Here is a 9,130-nt window from a genome sequence, read left to right on the forward strand (position 1 = left end):
GCATCTAGCTGACAATCAGCGTGCAATGAGTATGGTTCAGCGAAGCAAACCCTGGACTCTTTTGGCATGGCCAACTGTTAATAATCCAGCAATCTGTCCGCAGTGTTGTCTGCTTGGTCTAGGAGCTCTTTGGACTTTGCAGTTCCTTATGCACGCTTCAGGTATTCTCCCTAGGGGAGAGGTCAACCCAAGGACAAGTCTTTCCTTGGCTAGCCTTCCCAAGAGAAAGAATGAGAAGGGGTGATTGTCAGTCACATTTTTCTCTGGGGTGAATCAGGCAGCCTTGACTTCCCATACCACTAAGCCTCCTCTAGTTCTTTACTGCTTTCATTTTCAGACAGCCTTGATGCCTCAATTTAATGATGAGATCCCACGTCTCCCAGTTCCTAGGGCAGCTGACTCTTCCTGGGCCTATCTTTTCTCTCCTTTTTTTAATCCCCTTCCCCTTGTACTCTGGTTTTAAGGCTGGTCTGTCTTGGTCCAGTCTTAATGCTACATGCTGCAGGAGAAATGAAGCCAAGGTAAGGGGGACCCTTTCAACATTTCTGCTAGCCAGAAGGTTGCCTGAACAACCATTCAGTCATCTGACCATCCTCTCCTCTCTGCCTTCCCCAGCTGGTAACTCTCCTCTCCCAAGCGTGTACCACTCAAGGCTGCCTGACCTAACAAATCAGGAAGTTGTCATCGAACATATCCCAACAGCTAGAGAAAGTAGTGATGCTGGGATTTTCTTTTTCAGTCATTGGCAACCATCCTTAGTCTCCCAAGAATACTGAATAATTTGAGAGGAGTTAGAGTTTGTGTGTACACTTATAGAAGCAATATGGCAGCATAATGGATAAGGGTATCAGCCTTTGAGACGTGAAGACCTGGTTTCTAATCTGGTCTTAGATATGTACTGGCTGTGTGACCTTGGGCAAATTATGCTAACTTCTCTGTGCCCCAGGCAAGTCCTTAAATGATAAATTCCAGAGAAAATGAAATCTCCATTGGATGAAGATGTCCTTCACATACCACTAAAAACACAGATCTAATTCTCTTCCCTCCCTCACCCCAAATAAATATAACCCATAGACTTATGTATCACAGAACATAGTGGATAGTGAGTCAGTCTTGGAGCCAGGACGACTTGCATTCAAATTCTACCTCTGGCATATACTGACTGTGGGATCCTGGACAGGAAATTCTTAGCCCCCCAGAAAGCTCTCTAAAACTGTAGGGCAGTAGCCTATCTGCATTGATGGAGGGAGTCTCCTTACCTGCAGCTCTCCCACACCAATGAAATCACAGGTATAAGCCAAAAGAAAAAACAAAGTCAATTTGTGCATTTCCATCAACCCCTCCCTTTCTGCTCCTAGCAGCATCCTGGGTTTCCTGCCCAAGGTTTTCCAGTTGGTTTCTCTTCCTGTTTATTGGCTTGGAGTCAGGAAAATGAGTTCAAATCTGACCTCAGACACTTACAAGCTGAGTGATGCTGGACACGTCACTCAAGCCTGTTTGCCTCAGTTCCCTCCTCTGCAAAATGAGCTGAAGAAGGAAACAGCAACCACTCCAGTATCTTTGCTAAGAAAACCTCAAATGGGATCAAAAAGTCAGACGTGACTAGAGTAACTGAACAACAGACAAGAAGGGAAAAGATAACAATTGGACCCCTGGAGAGACTCAGTCCTCTTGCTGATCCTCTAGCAGTGAACCAAGTGAGACCACACACCTAGTGGGTCCTCCATAAATACCTTGGAAACTAATTTGTAGGAAGGTGAGGGAGGAGGGGGAGCAGAGAGAAGAGTAAGGCTCCAAGGCTGCATGAGTCACCCTTCAAACAGCCTTTCTACCTCCCAGTCTACCTGAATGACAGGTAAGGAGTCAGGTTTGAGAGCAAGATCAAAGCTGTTACCAGAATCCAAGGATGGCAGTGATTTCTCCTGCCAAAATCACTATTTTATATCATTAACTATTTACAGATCAACCCTTTGGGGATTTCTAAGGGGAAGTAGCAAAAAACAGAATAATTTAAAGGGAACAAATGCACATTTTCAAGTGGTTATTGATTGTAAGTTGCTGCAGCTAAGGAAACATTCTTCAACTTCCTTGCTAGAGAAAGGTCAGTTTTCCTAAGGTTCCAGGTGGGATTCTATCCCAGTGCTCTTGTGGTTTTTCTTTTCAAGACAAAGAAATTCCAGGTTCAGCCATATGCCCCTCCCTAGAGAGACAGAGCCCCACCCTCCCACACACACACACACACATCTCTTTTCTTGATGTTTGCTCCAGAATAGACTTGGATTTTTTAGGTCCATTCATTCAAACACTGCTAGGGCTTCTCTGCAGGCTCCAAGGTCTTTTCCAACATGATGAAATTCAGTGCAAGCCTCAACCCACAGACTGGCCAGTGGAAAGGTTGAGATGCTGCAGGAGGAGTCTTGGAGAAAATCTTCCATTTCACCACAGCCGAAAACTTCACTCTGTCTCAGGGCCTCTTTCTGAATGTCTGTCAAAGCAAATCTAGAAAATGTAGTTTTTAAGTCCTTCAGACTTCTCAAAGATTTGGAATTCATTTTTAAAGCCATCCGTTGTTTTCCTGACTGTCCCTCACCTCACAATCCTATGGCACTTGAGATGGAGTCAGGTCCTCACATTACTGAATTAAGAGCTGAACAGAACCTGAGTGACCATGCTTGCATCCAAGCACACAGGCAAAGGGATATTTATATTGCATGATGTTTGTGTCTCTGATGCCTCAGTGGAGGGCAGATGCCGTTGCCTTCTTTGCACAAGACCCAAATGATATTTACCAACTCTTTTTGAATCCTTTGGCTCCCTCTTTTTTTTTTTTTTTTTTTTTGATTCTCCTTTCCAATTCTTTGGTCAGTGGTCGCAGATGGCTTTCCTATTTTCTCATGTAGTGAGAAAAGGCTTTGAGATTATCGGTGCTGGTTCTTTACAGATCTCTAGGCTCCATCTCCTTGCAATTTTCCAGTTTTTCTGACTCCTCCTTAATTCTCTTTCTTAGACCATAAGTTTTTTGTTAACCATGCTAGACTTTTCCCACCATTCTCCTATTTTAATTAAAAATTCTATACGTTTGGGGATTTTCTTATTTTTACCCATAATTTCACCTTCTTTGCACTCTTTCTACCTTCTCTTTTCAGCATATCCTGTGGCCTCCCCATCGTTCTTCTTTCTCATTTTCTTGTTAACATTATCTGTCATGAAATAAAATTCTCTGGCAGGATTCTGACTTCTAGACTATCTCCTCTGGGACCAACTTGTTGAATTTTACTCCCACCTTCTCAGCTGAGAACCTTGTCTCATACTGAAAAAACAAAAAAACAAAAAACTGAGTTCATTATATGAGCTCCCTCTTTACCTCTCATCATCCGGATACCTTGAACATCTGCCTTCTCCTTCACCAGGTCTCACATGAAAAGAGGAGACCTCTCTACTTGCCAAGGTCAACCTATCTACAAGCACATATGACCTCAGTTCCATCCCACCTTCTCCAGTAGATTGTCCCCTCAATCATCCTCTCTCTCTCTCTCTCTCTCTCTTTCTCTGTCTCACTAATCTTCAATCTCTCCTTGTCTAGGCACCTGTCTAGGGATGCTTCCTTACTGCCTACAAACACATCCATATCTCCCTGTCCTCAAAAATCCTCCCTTGATCTCCACTAGCTATTGTCTCACAGGGAGGTAGTCTGCAATCCAGGTTTTCACTTTCATTTCTCTCCTTTCCTTCTTAATTCTCTGTCATCTGACTTCCAAGGCTATCATTCTACTCAAACTTCTCTCTCTAAAGTTATTAACAATCTTGTAATTGTCAAACCCAATAATGGCCTTTCCTCAATCCTCATTCTTCTTGACCTCTCTGCTATTTTTGACTGTCAATCACCCTCTTCTCCTTGACATTCTCTTCTCTCTAGGTTTTTCTGACATTATTTTCCCCTCATCCTCCTCCTATCTTTCTGACCATTCTTTCTTGGTCTACTTTGCTAGATCTTCATCCAGATATCACCCACTTATCATGGATGTCCCCTGAGTCTTTACCCTGGACCCCCTTCTATTCTCCCTTTATACCATTTCATTTGGCAATCTCATTAGCTCTTATTAACTCAATTATTATCTTTATGACGATGATTCTCAGGTCTATTTATTCAGCCCTGATATGTCTCTTGATCTCTAGTCTCTCATCTCTAACTGCTTGTTGAACATCTAAAACTAGATATTGCATAGACATCTTAAACCCAACATGTCCAAAGCTGAACTCATTATTATTGCTTCCATCCACCTTCCCTTCACTTCTAAACTTCCCAGTTACTGTCAAGGGCACCATTAGTCACCTGCTTCAGTTCTCTGTCTCCTGTTCTCATCTTCCACCCAGCTGTCAAATTGATCTTCCTAAAGCATAGGTCTGAACTTGTCAACACCTTATTCAATAAATTCTAAGGCCTTCCTATTACCTCCAAGATAAAATGAGAAATTTACTATTAAGTCCCCTTCATAAACTGACCTTTCCCTCCCTTTCCAGGATTCTTACACCTTACTCCCTCTTCCACATTTACTGTGATCCAATGACATTGGCCTCCTTGCAGTCTTTCAGATAAGACCTTCCATTTCCCCACTTGGGGCTCCTTCTCTGTGAACAGAGCTCCAACAGATTTGGCATCCTCAGGTATAAAATAAAGGGATCTTACCAGGTGACTACTAAGATCTGAGTTTGGGACTTTTATAAGATGACAGACCTTGAGTCAAAAGGGAGCTCAGAGACTATGGAATACAACCCTCACATTTAACAAGCAGATCCCTAGGAAGCTGAAGTGATTTGCCTAAGGTCATTCAAACAGACATCCTCAGGAGCAAGATTTGAAAACCAGGTACTCCTGTTCCAGAGACATTTGCTCATTCCATCCTGCCAAGCTGTATTTGTGCCTGATCCCAGGGTTTTAGGAAGCTGTAATTCTACTGTGGGTATACTGGAGATCCCTTTGAGCTCTGGTGGTTCCTTCTCCACCTAGATATCTGGGAGCTCTCCCCATAAAGCGCTCAGGGCCAGCTTCTCTGGAGTGATGCTTTCCTGCCTTACCTCACCTTTCCTGGGCCTCTTTCCTCTTGGCTTTGTCCTGCCTTTAACCCAGATCCTTTCCTGCAGTCTCCTCAGCTATTATTTTCTCAGCTTTGTTCACCCACTGTTAAGTTATTAACTTGTCAGGGTCTAGACTCCCCACTTCCGCTCTCTCTTTGAACTCTCTGTTGACTTTCTTCCTGCTCACTGCATCGGAAAGTCAGGGTTTGGGAGACAGAGGTTAGTAGACAGGTCAGCTGTGGCTTATATGCAGAATTAGATTCAGTATAATTGCCATAAAGTCATAAGCTTTCTAAGGATTTTTAAAGACAACTAGAAGGCAAACAAAAAACTCTACCATTTCTCCCCATTTTGGAGGAGTTGGTAAACCAAAATGACCCATTTTAAAAAAACAAAACCCTCCATTCCTTGCAATATTTTCTTAAAAGAATTCTTTTCAAATTGATCCCTCTATAAATACGCCTGAGAAAGAGAGATAGAGACAGAGAGACACGCAGAGAGAGTCAGGGAGAGAGACAGACAGAGAGATAGAGATACAGAATGTAATACGCTGCTACGTACACTCAGTTAGGATAAGGAATCACTTTTAGCAATATTAAAAAGAAATAAATGAGTTGTGTTAATTCAAGTTAATAAGATGAAGCTGATCCAGAGTGTTTTGATTAGAATTCTCTAAGGAAATGGTCAGTAGCTACCTAGAGTGAGCAGAGGTAATATTAATGTTTGCTCAAAGTTACCCAACGATAATTGGAGTCAATGAGCTGTGACCGGGACTCACTGATTGGACTTTTCCATTCATTGGGTCCTAACGGTATAGCTGAATCAGTCCTGAAAACAATGCCTAACATAAGACAAATAGAAATGTTTCTTGGGAAGGTAATTTTGAAAAGGTTTATTTCATTTATATTATTTCCCATACTTCTCCTTGGGGGAATATTGTAGAGTCCAGCTACTTCTGATTGATTTTATTGCAGCAAACCACCTCACCTATCTGGAATTCATGTTTAAAAAAAAAACACATCTCTCCAGAATACAACTGAGAACCAAAAGAAAGCCAAAAATGCCCAAGTATGGCCAAAAATCCACGCACCAAAGCTCATTCACTTTACTCATGGAGAGCCCCTCAAACTGAGTCCAACAGTTCTGGAGCAGAGTTTCACAAGCTTAGGTCTATGCTTTCCAAACCCAAAGCAGAGCAAATTAAAAACCAGGAGAAGGTCTGTTAAAAGCAGTAATGCCGACTAATGCAAGAAGGCACAAGGAAAAATCTGCAGAAGAGAAAAGGCAGAAAAAAATACAAAAAGTAGAAAAAATAATGCAAAAAACACAGTCATCTGAAGCCACTTGCCTTATGGGCTAATAGTTCTTGCCACCTCAGTAGTATCTGAACAGCAGAAAATAGATTTTATTGCTCATGGTTGGAGACCCTGAGGAACCAAGGAAGAGTTTAAATTTTACTCTGCTTAAGAAGGCAGGGAAGTTGCTGGGGGGAGAGGGAGGGACATATGAAAAACTTTTGCACTCAAATCATTTAAAATAAAAAATTTCAGTACCATTATCCAAGAAATTTATCCATCCACTGATCTTACTTTTGTCACCTGCTAGGCTAGTAGATAACTCCACAGAACCTTTTCAAAAAGACAAATCCTCTTTTGAATTCAGTCCTTTAATCATTCTAGAACTTGGGGCCACTCAAGGCTGATTATGTTGAACAGCTGAGGAAGATATAAGAAGAAATCTTTTTAAACTTTTGCTTCCTTGGACAGCCTACACATATAAAACCTATTTTAAAAAGCAAGCTTTCCAAGACGGTATTATAACCTCAGGTAAACAGGCAGAGGGCGGGGTCAAATTATCAGCTCTCAGCTAAAAGCCAGAAGCAGAGAGCAAAGGACTCTTTTCTCCCTGGAGCTATTTGTGAGTTGCTTTTCTGAGGCCCTGCCTTGTGGTATCAGCAGTCATAGTTCTAATTAAGACTTCTGGGAGTCCAGAGGCAGTGAGTAGAAAGACCAGTTTCTTAAAAAATCTTAAATGAAGGTTAAGTCTTCCTAGCCTCTGGAAGATTAGCACACATAACTAACCAATACAGTCCTAATTTTCAGCTGCATAATGAGCCAGCCCACATTTCAGAGGCTCCCAGACAGCCAGATGCCAAATTGTGATGGAAGTTATCAGTAACTGAACAGTGCCAGCAATCTTGGAGGTCAGACTGCTTTATCAGAGCATCTCCCTGCTGTCACCCAGCTGTCCTAACCAGCATGTGGGGCTGGGTTGTTCCGAAAGTAAGGTGAAGGCAGACAACAGCTATTCCCACAGATATGACTGTTTGCAGGACATCTGGTCAGGCCTTGCAGTATCTGGTACATTCGTATCTGTAACTCTCACTAGAATTAAGTGCAGGCTTCTGGACAAATCCCTCAGTCATCAGTGGGAAAAGCTGAAGGTCTACTTTTTAAAGTTCATTGAACTTTTGTTAGCATAACCCCTGAGGAGGAAACATTTAATCTGTTGCATGCTCACATGTCAAGTTTGGGAGGGGTCATTCTAAGGAGGACACCAGAAAATTGAGTTCCCGACCTCCTTCATGCTGACCAGCACCTGAATGAACCTATTCTTTTTTCTTCTTCAGCTATATTTCAGATCATCCAGAGTATAAGAATGGGTATGTAAAACGACCGAGACTTGACGCCCCTCTTCTTCCATCGGGAGGGTGGACTGGATCAGCATTTAGCTGATGCTCAAATGGAACAGACACAAAAAAACAAAAGCCACATGGGACCATGCCCTGCACGCATCGTCAAGGATGCCAAACCAAACTACCTCTTTATGTGATGTCTTGGTGCTTGCGTGTTCTCAACAGGAAAGGAAAGGACATTCTCTCTACTGGCTGGACAGGCTGTCCCAGCCTTGAGGAAGAGAGGCCCTGAACTGCATCGGTATCATTTCCCGTTTTCCCATCAGAGTGTTTGTAACCCTGGGAGTGATCTGCTGGTGTACCTTTGAGGTGTGTCATCTGTCATGAGCTGGAAACTGAGTTTAAAAATAAATACCAGTGCTCACCCCTGCACTATTTGTTGGCTATAGTCAGAAAGTCAAGCCCAAGAAAATATAGGCAAACTCCACTGACCTTAATTGAGAAGCCGTGGAGAGTAAAACATCACCAGGCAAAGCAATGTTGTTATCAGGGACTAAGTCCTAGGGGAGCAGGGTAGTAAAAGTGCCATCAGCCAGAATAGTATTAAAGTGGGGATTAGGGTCACCATAGAAGTGTCAGCTTCTACTGGACTAATATCACTATGGGATAGGGTGTTGATTGGGGTAATAGGAAGCACACTTTTATCTTACCATAAGAGAAAAGAACAGAAGTCAGAAAGTTTCTGCAGAAAGCATTGTGATTATGTGGTTGGAAGATAGTTGCAATGTACAGTAGCTTCATAATGCCTGAGTTATGTGCCATTTCAGCTACCTACTAGTTGTGTGACCATGGGCAAGTCATTTTACCAGTCTGGGCCTCAGTTTCTCTCTGCAAAAATTGGATTAGATGATTGATTGCTAAGGTCCCTTTCAGCCTTCTATCCTATGGCCTGGGGATTTGAGTTGGATGATACTAACTGGACTTTGAAACACACTTGAAGCGTAGCCTGCAGTTCCTCACTGTCAGGCCCACCACTTTTCCCATCTTCATTTCCTTTGTGTGGTGGTAGTTTTTTTCAGTCCATATAAGTAACATGTGAAAATCTATTGAAAATTATAAAGCACAATACACATGTATTTTGTACTCAGGACGAATCAGAAAGTGTTAGAGACCTTAGAAATTGTAGAAACCAATCTCATCATCTTGATGATTAAGAAATTGAGGCAGAGAAAAATTAAATGCTTTCCTTTCTTCCTGGTCTCATGGGGAGTAAGCAGAAGAGACAAAATCTGAACCTAAGTCTTCTGACTCTAAATTCAGTGCTCTTTCTTTCTTATTGAAATACCCCAAATCCTCTTTCTACAAATGAGAAACCTGAAAACTCAGTTGGTAAAATGATACCATTTATAGCCATCATCA

The sequence above is a fragment of the Notamacropus eugenii genome, chromosome 6, assembly GCF_028372415.1.
Source record: "Notamacropus eugenii isolate mMacEug1 chromosome 6, mMacEug1.pri_v2, whole genome shotgun sequence".
NCBI lineage: Eukaryota > Metazoa > Chordata > Mammalia > Diprotodontia > Macropodidae > Notamacropus > Notamacropus eugenii.